At 40.4% G+C, this 13,101-nt stretch overlaps 1 protein-coding gene across 2 annotated transcripts in view; it reads right to left on the bottom strand.

Moving 5' to 3' along the window:
- Positions 1-13,101, bottom strand: part of CNTNAP2 (contactin associated protein 2) — a 1,024,120-nt gene that overhangs the window by 27,112 nt on the left and 983,907 nt on the right. The window lies entirely within an intron of this gene.

Genomic DNA, 13,101 nt, shown 5'->3' with positions numbered 1-13,101 from the left:
TGTCCCTCTCTGTCAGCTGTCTGCATTAGAGGGGTATTAACATTTCAAAGCCTCACTGCAGTGTCTAATATAATATTTACACGACAGTGGGGAATTTGGCTTCCTTTCTTCCATGGTTGTGCGGAGTGAATGAAAAGGACACATGGGAGCATCAAGTTTTTGCTGTATCAGGGATTGTGCTGCTCCAGAGGCACTGGGACACCTCCAACCACCTTTCCCTGGGTCTTTAGGTTAATGCCTGCCCCTTGAAGTCAGTACAAAAAGTCATACTAAGCTGAGCAAAGAAGAAGGGGACAAAAAAAAGGGAGCAGCAGCAGCACGTAAGTCAAAGCACCATGTTATTCAAAGGCAACCTTTTCAGACAGGAACAATGATAAGCATTGAAAAATTTGGTGTTTTTTTAGGAAAAAAATTCCTGTAAATTACAAGATTGTGTCATAAAAAAGAAAGGAAGGAAAACAGAGGTGGGAAATAAAAGCTTATGAGAGATGTGAAGAGGAAGTGGGAAAGGACTTTATTTTAAGAGTTTGGGGTTAAACTGGTATATCCGGGTTTGAATTTTGCTGCAAAAAAAAGAAAAAAAACCAACTAAAACTATTAGAAAATCCATTACTAATCTTTTGGTAATGTCTGTGTTCAGTTCTAACCAAATCAGGAACAATTATATGAGGTCTGAGCTGTTTAGTGTCCCTAAAAACTAGCATGATATATATGTCAGTGCTATATTCCTACGTATGCTATGGGCTTGGCATCAGGGATATGTACATGGATTTTCAAGGCTACAAACCAGACAAACAATTTTATTTTTGGGGTTTACACCTTAAGTATGTAGTGTGAGAAAACTGGTGTAATCGTGGCAAATCTAAAGCATGACTAAAACAACTTATTGGTTTTCACACAGAATGAAGCTACTTTTTCTGTCTTTGCAATCATGTTAGAATGATAAACAGGCAGCATTTAGGTCCCCCTCATACCTAGCATAAGGGCACACAACAAAGATGGATAATCTGAAAATTACTTGCATTAGATCGTTATACAATCCACAACACAGGAATGGATTTTCTAGTCCCTGCATTTTCCTTTTTTCTCACTTGAGAATGTCTTTTCTTTGCTAGGGCTTATCCAGCCTATTTTAATGTTATTTCCACATTTCACAAGCTGACAGTGAGCAGTGACTGTCACCTCTGATAAAGTGGACACAACCTCAGGACTCAGCTTAAATACTTACTAATTGTATTAGTCACATCCAGCTCTCCTTCAAAAAAGTAGTTTGACCAAACCATTAGCAATACCTCCTTGAAAAATTTGAGAGCAAGTAAAAAAACCTCACCCATGCACGTACGTTTTCCACTGTTAGTAGAAAAGCTGTACAAAAGCCAGTTCATGCATTTGAATGCTACCTGCAGACCATGTCACTCAGACTAAGTTCCTTTCTGACCACAATATTCACTCTCTCTTACTTCAATAAAATATTCATGGCATATTCACTGAAGAGCTGTTTTTGAACAATCCTTATAATCTAATAAATAATGACAAGATTCTTCAAACACTGTAACCACTCTTGCTAACAGTTTAGTGATTTCACTCACATTTTAGCTATTTTGTGGAACTTCATGCAGAAGCTAATAGCCTCCCACACACAGTCCTGACTGACAAGAACAAAGATACATGAATATTACTGTGCTAATTTAGAAACTTCAGCTCCATGCTTCTCTAACTCCATAAACAAGTGATGGATACTAGACTGAATGCATTAAAAGAAAATAACAAAAAAACCCAACATAACAAGGCACCTTGCTAAAGACCCACATTCCACACACGATGGCTGTGAATATCATCCCATGCAAATTTCCTGCCAGCTCACATCTCATTGGTGTTACAGCAATATAGATCAGCTTCCATGGCTGTGAACGTGTTCCTGCCCCTGCAGGTCCTTTGGGGCTCAGCACACTGATACCCTCTGATGTTAGGCCATTACATTTTGTTTCCCTGTGCATTTGAGCCTAATAAAACAATTCCTGTGGAGTGCAATGATTGCAAAATGAAATATGTCTTTGTTCTCATGACTAAAATTCAATTTTCTCCCTGTAACAAAGTGGGGAGAAAATCAAAAGATGATTACAATGACATTATTTAAAAAAAGGAAATGTACAGTGCAAGTACTTCACATTGTTCCAATTTTCAGCACATAAGCTGGTGCAAAGTCATATAAATATGACAGCATACAGTATTATTATTACCCAATAATAACATTTATATTATTGCTTTCAGACCTGATGCAGCAATCTCCTGCTGGCAACTTACCCTTGGGTGTGTCTGTAATGAAAGACTGCAAAGGCACTTATTATTTTGGCACTTATTATTTTTTATACTTCAACTGATTTTAGCCATTTTCTACCTTGACCACACAACCTTCTGACTTGAGACGAAGGCCACAATTACACAAGAGTGGTCAGGTGAACCCATTCTAGCACACATGCATTGCAGTGTACAAATCCTTAACACTAATCATTCACACAATAACTACGCAACTGCACACCCACATTACTTAAACATTTTAAAAATCTATAGAACTAGCACACAGTATGCCAAGAATCTCACAGATGTTGCTCCATATCTCCATATCCATATCTGTGTGTTATCGTTCACTAAAGATATCTTTAACATCAATTACTTGTCTTTTGCTATTTCTTTAACAGTAAAAAGATACAGGAATTTAATCCTTAGTTACTAATTTTGATTTCAGGACTTATTTCTCATGGTTGTGGCAGAAACATGCCACATAGCAATGAAAATAATACTATTTCTCTCTTGAAAATTATGTGCCACTACTAAAGAAGATTTTTAACTACTAAGTGAAAAGATGTAAAGGATGCTTACTTTCAAGCATATTTCACAGAACCCCAGAATATTCTGAGCTGGTAGATAGCTGGTAATCCACAAGGATTACTGAGTATAACTCTTAAATCAATGGTCCATCAACCCACAACTCTGGCATTATTAGCACCCAGCTCTAACCAACTAAATTTATCTCATCTGTAACATAAGACACCATTAATGAGTACCCAACGTGCTGAAATTGATTATTTTATGAATCTAGAAGAAAACAAAATAAATTACACTGAGGATAAAATTGTGGTCAGACCAGTGCATAAGTGACAAAGTATAAGCAGCACACAGCAAACTAGTCAGTGTAATCAGGTTATCTACTTTTTAAGCCTTTTTGCCCTTACTACTACCTGTAAGTGCAGAGTTGTGCCTCCTTGCTATTACAAGAGAAACCAATAAACACTTTGATTCAGATTATTACCCAAGCTAGCCTAGTCAGCATGCTTCTGATGAATTACTTGTAGAAGTAAACACATTGCCAAATACACTTTTTATCTACTTTCCATGCTTACCATTAAAAAATTTATAGAGTAGCTCAAAGGGCCATAGAGCTTCTAATAGAACAAGAAGTTACTGCACTGCTGGAGAAGTCTGGCTCCACTTAGCTCTACAATCTATTTTTTATACATTCTTGTAGAATCACTTAGAAAGGCAAGAAAAAAATGAGTGTGATGTAGCAGAAAACAAAGATGATGTGTTTGGTCCCACAGCTCTGAGCAGGTTTTACATAGATGAAGAACAGCCTTCTATTTATGTAAAGCTCCCTGTGTGAGGATCCTAGAATGTTTCACACATACCCAAGGCTTTTGCAGCACAAAGCTGTGCAATCCAGCACAGTACTGTGCCCAACCACTACTGCCGTGCCACATGTGGAAAGATAGCTTTAGATTGTGTTACACATGGACCTTGGAAAGTGGCAGAGGAGAGAGAACCAGCCATGAGGGAAGTAAACCTACAAAACATGTTTTTATTAAACTTATGTGCTGAGTATCTTTGCTCAATACCTTCTTGCTATGTAGCTGATCTGTGCATTTTTTTTTCTTGATGGGCTATTAAATGCATACCAATACAGATGGTCATAATAGATTCTGAACCTTGAACATTGTTCCTGACATACAGAGATCAAGACATCTATCTATAGTAAATTATGTTCCATTATGAAGGAAATGTAACAGAACTTGAAGTATAGTTTGTAGGTATGTACTACAATGTATAAAATAAATATCCTCCTATGAATTCCCTTGGAACTTTCCAATGGAACCCTTCAAAGCAGAAACAAGGCATAACCAAGGGTACCTATTCTAGTTCAGCAAGGCTGTCAGTAAAGCTGTTACAGCCATCTAGCTCTTCTTTCTTTGTTGGTAGTGGGAAAGCTCTGCCCAAAGTAGCACACGGAGCAGGGTAGGGAGAAACAAAGCTCTGTGTACTGGTGTGATTTTGGTCTTGACAGAAAATACCTTTTAAACAAAGTAAAGTTTCAGAAGCACAACCAAAGCCCCTTTCAGTTGAATTTGCTAAGAAGACTACTTCTTACACAGTTTGCACAGAACATCATTTGAGTTTTGAAAATGGTGAAAAATCTAACTGTTTGGATTTAGGACAATGACTCATTTATATGTGCCCATTTACGCTCAGGAATACAAGAGCTTAATGGTTTTGGAAAGCAAGAAGCCACATACATCAGCAGTGGGAGAAGTTCATCTTTGCCATATGGTGGTATCTCTGGCTGAACTACCAGGCTGCTCTGCTATTTCATCTAAGAACAAGCATCCACTCAGTGGGTAGACAAAATGTAATCCATTATCAATCTCTACAGCGCTTCCACTAGCAGTACTACATTGAGCCTAAACTGTATAATATTTTAATAGACTGCGCAGGTGAATTCACCAGTTCAATTAAACGAACCACTAATTGCTTTTGGGTCAACCTTAGCAATAGATTTTCTCCTAGAAATAAAGTACCATGTGCCCCCTTGTTTCCTGAAAGATACCTTGTTATGTCACCCACTGCTCTAGGAGCAACTCAATCAGCATCCCAAGCATCTCTCTGTTATGGAGTCAGGCTCCACATAATAGAAAGCAGTTTAAACTCCGCTGAAAGGAAGCTATTGATTTAAGGAATTCACAGTCCACAGAGATTACTAAAGCAGTTTCACTTACCTGAAGCCTAGATGAGCCGTTCAGTGCAACATCAAACTGCAGCACATGCCAATACTTGAGAACTGGCATGGTGTAAAAAACTCAGGAGAATAAATTAATTAGTTTGGATCCCAGTCATCAGGAGAACCTGTCTGGGGTGGCATATATCTGCTAGACCAAAGCCACAGGGCTAAAAAGTCCATACCAGGAGCAGTTACTACACATCCAAAAGAGGGATAACACCAGAGAATGGGAAATTGACGTTCTGACACACTACCTGGGTTTCTGGTCAATATCCTCCAGTGTGAAGAGGAATCATCTGTTTGCTATCTGTCTGTTTATATCTCCTCTGTCCTAAAAGCAGTAATTTCTACATAAAAAAAACCCTAAAACACGCTGGCTAATACCCATTAACTGTGTAGATAATGTGTGATTTTAGAGATGCTTAATACTCCCAGTACAAACCAAAGAAGCTAAACAATCATAACGAGCTGTACTTAATGTAAAACCTCAAGACATGTATGGAGACTGAACTGAGGTACTGTAAAGACTCTTCATGGCCCTCACACTTCCCTGGCTTTTGATTTCAGTCTCTGAAGTGAATTTCAGCAGGTGGTACAAACTAAGTATGAAACAATAGGGAATCCATTTCATTCATTACTCAAAACTGAGCTAGTGCATGCTGCTTTCTGGACACTCATTCCAGTGGAACAAGATGCTCATTTATGCTCAGGGGATGCTGGGGGCACAAAAGGGTGAACAGCCCCTGAAAATGGGCATCTGAGCTTCACAAGACCCAAGTGCAAATGGCTACCAAGGGCTCCTCATGCAAAAATTAAAATCCTGAGCAGCAGATACACATTTTTTTCATCCACAGGTCTGCAAGGGTCAGGTGGTATCCAGGAGCTTCCCCACCTGTGCCCTTCCCATCAAGTTAATACAATAAAGCTGCAGGTGGCCTCTAGTCCCGCAGTGTGCTGAGAAAGCCATCCCGTCACTCCCTCTTCTGGCACGTGTCATGAGAGTCATGTCTGTCCCCTTCAACCTGCAACCATGATCAGACCCCAAAGTCAGATGCCTCCAGATACGCCTAGAACTGATTGCTTTCCAGAGCCTTAAGGTGCTACTTCCAGCATGGACCTATCCTGTGACATGATCCTTCTGTGGCTACTTTAACTTTTCCTTTGTAAATTTATGTTACTTGCTGTAACTCTTCTGATTTCCTTTCATAAGATGTTATAGCTTGCATGGAATAATTTTGTTTAGGTGGCTTATATATATATCTAGACTGGCAGCCTCACTGACCATGCACTGAAACACAGAGAAGATGCTATTTAAGGTCTGTGAAGCACTGTGCCAGAAACCAAAGGATTTAATGTTAACCCAGCAGAGCCAATCAACAGTGTTGCACAGCATATGCATAGTGCTTTCATGTGCTGTCTGACACTCAAGAAATGGCCTTTCCACCTACGATACCAGCAAGAGGAAAATTACTTATGGAGACTGTAACAGCTCAGTGCACGTTGTAGTTGCACCAGTGGCTTTATTAGAATTGCCCAAACAAAGGCCATTCCTTTATGAAACACTTCTGATACTGTCTGCACAAGCGAAGAATGATTGAACTGGGTGAAAAATACACAGGATTAGAGAATCTGAGCTGGCCTGGAAGCTGTGCTGCAGCCCTGGAACACTTCCAAGCCTCAGTCCCTGGCAGAGGAGTTACGGCTTTCAGGTCACACTGTAATAGAGACAGTAAATCACTGACACGAAATATACTCCTATCAGAGTCCCATTATTGCAGGAATAATAAAACTAGTGCTGGACTGCAGCTCCTCTGTCAAAAAAGGCACCGTGAAGAATGCTATTAAATGGAGATGTTATTTGACAGCAGCCTGTTTTCACATTGCCACAAGTGTAAAGGGTTTGAGAACAAACTGGATTTTTTTTTCCTGCTCTTTTGTACTGATGATATAATTACTGATTTTACAAGTTTCAAGATTTTACACTGGATGTATGATTTCCTGAAATCTTCCATTTTAAAATGTCATATGTTAGCCAACACTTATCATTAAGAAATTCACAATGCTTTTTAACAAATAGGGAATTAACTAATCCTGCAAGGTTCTTTGTAGTTGTGTTATAAACACCACAAAAGTAAGGCCAAGAGTAAAACTGAACATCATTTTTCCAAGGAAACAAGTAATTTTTCCACATTTTGCTACTGACTTGCTGTATAACCTTGATTGAGCCACTTCAGATATTCATGCCAAACTCTGTCTCTCCCTCTCAGTAGAACAAAGGAATTCTCCCGACTCTGTAGCTGAGATCTTTCTCAAGGTGTTTTGAGACCTAAGTAAAAAAGGTATGGGTATTGCTTTTAAACATGAAAATAAAATGAAATAGTTTTCTTTTAAACACACTTCAAACTTCTCATGACTTTGGAAAGGTGACTAATGGAGACACAAGACTGTATGGCACATTTACATAGATAGAAAAGGAAGTTCTCCCAAGGGTAATAAAACAATGTAAAATCAGAGCAAAAGAGAAGAAATACTAAGTTTCTGGAGATCCTTTGCTGGCAATGAACTATACCCAGCATACAGATATCAGATGAAAGTCTTGAATTAGGCAGAAGTTTTCAAATGGTCCCACTCAAGAGTGGTTGCTGTGAAGCGTTCAACTGGGGACAGAATCTTAGTGGGAGCAAACAATCAACTCCAAGCCAATGGGACCAAAATTCCCACTGGTTTTGTGGAAGGAGTTGCCTTTCTGTACATTACCCTTTCTCTACATAACTGTGAGAGATAATACAGTCATTTCATAAATTTCTGTAGCATTCTATTCCCTTCTACAGCACTAATCATTCTGCTTGGGCACCAGAGGCAAAAAGCTCAGGCTGTTGTTTAAAGGAGGAGTCCCAAATGTAGGGAGAGTTCAGAAGAAAGGCCATTCACCCAGACGATGACCTGAGCTGACAGAACAGAACAGAACACTAATATTGTTCACTCAGGCTTCACCACATACCTTGGCTGAAAACCCTCCTGAGAGCTGAGGGAAATCCTTTGATCAAGAAACAAAGTGCTCAGCACAAATGGGTGTAACCCACCAAGCAGCAGAAACCAGCAGCTCTCAAGGCAAAACTGCATAAGAAGTATGATGGCTTGCTCCAAGAACAGTTTTCTTTTTCTACCCCATCCTCTATCCTTTTGACCAACAGCAATCAGATCATGGGTTGAGGGCAGGGGAAGAGCCACCACCAGATATTTCGTCCACAGCAAAGAATTAAAATGTTTCACCTGCTTTCTTTTTCACTAGGCAGTCTCTTGACTGAGCAAGAGGAAGTGGATGATGGGGGAGGAGAAAAAATAACAGACAAAATTTCTTTAAAAAAAATACAAACAACAAATTTACTAAATAATTTTGTCATCATAGATAGCGCTATGAAAAAACAGGGCTGTTATTACAGACAGAATTAGCTGCTACATTGTATTTCAGCAGGATTTATAAGCCCGCCCTAATTTATGCTCATGATAAATAACCTTGACAGCATCCTTCATAACCCTTAGAGAAGGATATAAAACACACACATTTTGCATCACTATATGAAAGAAATACGCAGTTTTATTCACATCATTTATCTAAATGTGCTTGTATGTCTTAGGGAAGCTGGCTGCAACATAACACAGAAAATTCTTCTCAGGCCAGAAAGCAAATAAATAATCAAATAAGTCTTTTGCAGTCTGTAGTCAAATGTAATGTGTCTTGGCCAAAGTAGTCCAGTGCATTTTGTTATATTGTGCTTTTGTTACAACTCTATTAAAATTAGGTAATTTCAGTCTGCCATTACTTTGCATTTTAATGGGTATTCTCCTGTGACTACCTGCGAATGACCTCATAATATGCATTTCATTCTATCTCACTAGCCTCAAATATCTCAGTAAAACTGCAATGTCATCAGAGTGGGTAGGCTGAAATTCCCTCTCTTGCCTCACTCCCCCTTTGCTTAGTCTCACTTAGAAATGGTAAAAATGCTAGAATAAGAAGATTTGAAGATCCTTGGTTTGCAACTAAAACTAGAAAAAAAATTTCAGTAGGATATTATCTTTATTTGTATATAATTTATACCTCATATTAACCTTAGATATATATAAAAGTTGTTGAGGGTTTGGTTTTTTTTTAATAATTAGAAAGGTAAAGTATTTGCAATCTGTTAAGGAACCATTTTTAGGGATCATAATATCACAAAGATAAAACTTCTTTAACAGTTTCACATAATTTTCCTCATTTAGTTTTAAAGAAACCCATTGTTATTGCACCTATGATGTTGGATTTCAATCCAACGTAACATATAAGTAGAAGTTTTCTTTGGAACTGACATTTTTCAGAAGATATACACAATGCCATATTATGAATAAAAAAAGATGTTTTGAAGTAGTGGCAATTTTAGTTCAGTTACCAAAAGCCTGAAAGAAGCAGGCAAATGAAAAGCAGAATGACAGCAAGAATAGGAATGCTATAACTTAACAGGTAATTTTTTCTTCCAACATTTTCCTTCTGTTTCCTTTACTTCTTCATTTGCTATTTAATTTTTCTCAGACCAAAACACACTTTTTTGTATAGACAATGCCAACCTAGTTGTAGTACTGAAAACCATTTCAACAATTCAAAAAATACTGTAGGAAAAAATAATACAGGACAGTGCAAGGAAAAAGAATCAATTTAATTTCTTAGAAGCAATTTCTTTTATGGTTGGGGTTTTTTCCAGTATTGTATGCTTCACAATTTGAAGCTGAACAATTCATATTTGAACAATCTCTATTATGTGCTTTTCTTTGTTACTAGCATAAAATGCACTTTTGTATCTCCTCTGCTGGAATATGCTTATGTGTAATAAATTCACTTCTGCAAAGTATTACTATTTGATGCACAAATTATCATAAAAATTTAACAGCCACATTACACAGATCAATGACTTCTCTAGTTCATTGTTCTCTCTCAGAAATGAAAAGTGACTGACAGTAGCTGATTCACAAGTACTGTAACAGCATGGGGCATGTAAAACGATCCTCTCCCAGAACACCTTTTCAGCTTCCCATAAACATGGGCTTTAAACCTTTCTCAGATGAAAGCTGCATCTTGCCTTTTGGATTTATCTACCAGCAGAACTGTCTCCCGTGAACGTGCCCAATCTTTTCAGAAACCATTAATGCTGCTGACCTACACAGCATCCCACACCAATGAGTTCTAGTGCTGAACTACTCACTCTGGGATGAATAACCTCCTGCAGGTCATTTTAAGGCTGCAGCCTGGAAAAGGTAATTGAGGGTCTCAATTTCTCTTTTCAGAGAAAACCACTGCACACCTCCACCACTATAGGACTGTCCTGTATCAAAATTTGGGTGGACCAACTATATATTGATTAAAAAGAGAGCTCTCAATCCTTCATTTAAAAGAAACCTTAATGCACTTCAATTACGAGTGTCAAAGCTCAGCATAAGACCCTCTACACCTCTAGGCAGTGGAAATTATGATTTCATAAAGAACGAAACGTAAAAGCATTACACTAGGATCTGGAAACCAAAAATGCTCCCTCATTCAATAAATATACTGGAGACGATAGAAATGGGTGCAGTTTGATGCCAGCCAACGAATTTCACTCCATGAGGAACAGTAAGGAATATGTATAGTTAAACTGGACCTTTATTGCTTTTCAAATCACATCCAGAATATTACATGCCAGGCATGCTCAGTGTACACAGCTTTTTTAATGCTCTCATCCAGAGTCCTATTCAGCAGGTAATGATAACAGACATTTTGAGGAAAAGACAGAGCCGGGTGTGTGAAGTGATGATGGACGAACTGGACGAGACAACATGCAAGGACTAACTCAGTGACTATCGCTGCATCTCGTCAGACGGTGTAAACCGAACACATCGAGCTGGCTTAAATCAAACTGTGCACTATCAGTACGCTTTATAATTTTTATTACATCGCACCCAAGCACAGAATGATGTGCTGGATTAGTATCTAAGGATACAATGCCATTTGCAGTATAATGGCTTTGTTAACAGCTGTAGCATGTGCTCCCACCCAAATATTGAAGCAGAGCTTTGGCTGTTCCTTGTCCCAAACGTAATGGATTTTTTAGAGGGACAGACAAACCTTTGATCAAGCTGCAATAAAAAGAAATATAAAAATATTGTAATTCTAGGATCTTGTTACGCTTGCTCTAGCAGAGAAATACATTACAATAAGATATTAAGTTCAAGATGCTATAAAGATAAAAAACCTGCCATTTGCTTAATTTTCTTCAGTGTTGAACAAGATTAAACACTTCGTGCCGCATCGGCTGATCAGACATGTCTAACACAGGACCGCTTATTAACTTGCTTCTTTTACAACCAGATCGTAAAGAAAATAAGAAAAAAACTTACAGGTGGACCGCAGCACCAGCGCCAGAAGACGATCTAAATCAGACCGCCCTTCTTCGTCCCTTCGAGCTGCCCCTGTCTCCGCCCCCAGCCCCCGATTCAGAGGAACCCCAGGCAGACACGAAGGACAAGGAATCCCCAGAGCCCGGACGGGCACCTCGGACGCACCTCGCAGCTCTGTTCGGCACCGGAGGTGCGCTCATCTGCTCTACAGGCACACGCTGCCGTGGGACCGCGTCCGTGCCGCCTCCCCCCGCGGGCTGCGACCCGGCACCAACGCCTCACACGAGTGCCCCGAGCCCCCGCCCCGCAGGACGAGCCTCCCGGCCCCTCCGCCCCGCTCTACGGGCGCTGTGGGCCGGCCCTGCCCGCCGGGCACTCGGCGCGTCCCGGCCGGAGCTGCGGGCACGTCGGCTCCGGCCCCTGAGGGGGGGCGGGCGGAAAACGCGGAGCGGAGCCCAGCGCAGCCTCCCGGCCCGACTGCTGCGGGCGGCAATACACGGACTGGATCCGCAGGGGGAGTGGGCGGGGGTCCCGGGCCTCCGAGCGCCCGTCTCCCTGCAAGGTGCTGCTCACCATCAAGGTGCGGCGTTGTTAAACGGGGAATGTAGCTGAAGGTCGTTATTTGGATAAGTTTTGAAAGGTACAATTCAAAACTATCTTTGCTTTTAATTTATTCGCATAGAAAAGCGAGATGACTTCTGCTCTCTTTTCAGATGGCAGAAGGGAGACTCAGCATCCTGCTTGGAGAGCACTGGAAAAAGGGGTTAAAATCCATCGATTGACACAGAGATTATGACACCGCCTATTATTCATCTATCCCTATTACCAATCTAATACAGAGATTATGACACCACCTATTATTCATCTATCCCTATTAACAATCTAATACAGAGGTTATGACACCACCTATTACCCAGCTATTATCCAGCTGTTAACACAGACATGATGAGACCACCTCTTCCTTCCTCCACTTGCTCTCAAAAGTGCCTCCTTGCTCTCTCCTGCTCTCCCAGCTGCACCATCACCTTCCTATCTCCATCCATGCTCCATCACTCAACTACCAAATGGAGAGAAAGCCCCATGTGCTGGAGGGAGGGGAGAAAGGTAGAAGAAGCAGATACAGTTTTGGGATTGGCATAAACTCTGAAGAGTCAACAATGCAGGCTACAGCTCACTTGGAATGGCTGGGCTTGGCCATTGCTGTCTGCTGCTCTTCTCGCTGCTGTGAGCCCCAGTGTGGAAGCAGATGCTGCATGGCTTGAAGGGAAGGAGGCTGCCAGCACTGACTCAAGCCAAAAGTATCACTGCAGCCAACAAAATGCACCGGCCAGGGGGCAAATAGGGCCTGCTCAGCTTTTTCCCCAGTGAGGAGCCAGAATTGAGTGAGTAAAGGAAAAATAAATTAGCACTTTACCAGAAATAGGCCATAATGGGAATTACTGATCTTGGAGGAACCAGGATGGAGAAAATATAGGACCAGAGTCTCAGATTACAAGTCATGCAAGTTGTCACTCCAGAAGTAAAGCAAGGGATAACACTACTCTTCAGCAGGACCTCATCTAAGGCCTTTATTCAACTTGCATGGCATCACAGTTAGTCACATCAATTTAACTCTCAGTTTCAATTTCAGTATTTTGTCC

The sequence above is a fragment of the Pseudopodoces humilis genome, chromosome 1 (assembly GCF_049639895.1).
Source record: "Pseudopodoces humilis isolate 2021_Gansu_Grassland_sample_001 chromosome 1, ASM4963989v1, whole genome shotgun sequence".
Taxonomy (NCBI): Eukaryota; Metazoa; Chordata; class Aves; order Passeriformes; family Paridae; genus Pseudopodoces; species Pseudopodoces humilis.
The sequence above is the reverse complement of the archived record's forward strand: the minus strand, read 5'-3'. Positions and strand labels throughout refer to the sequence as shown.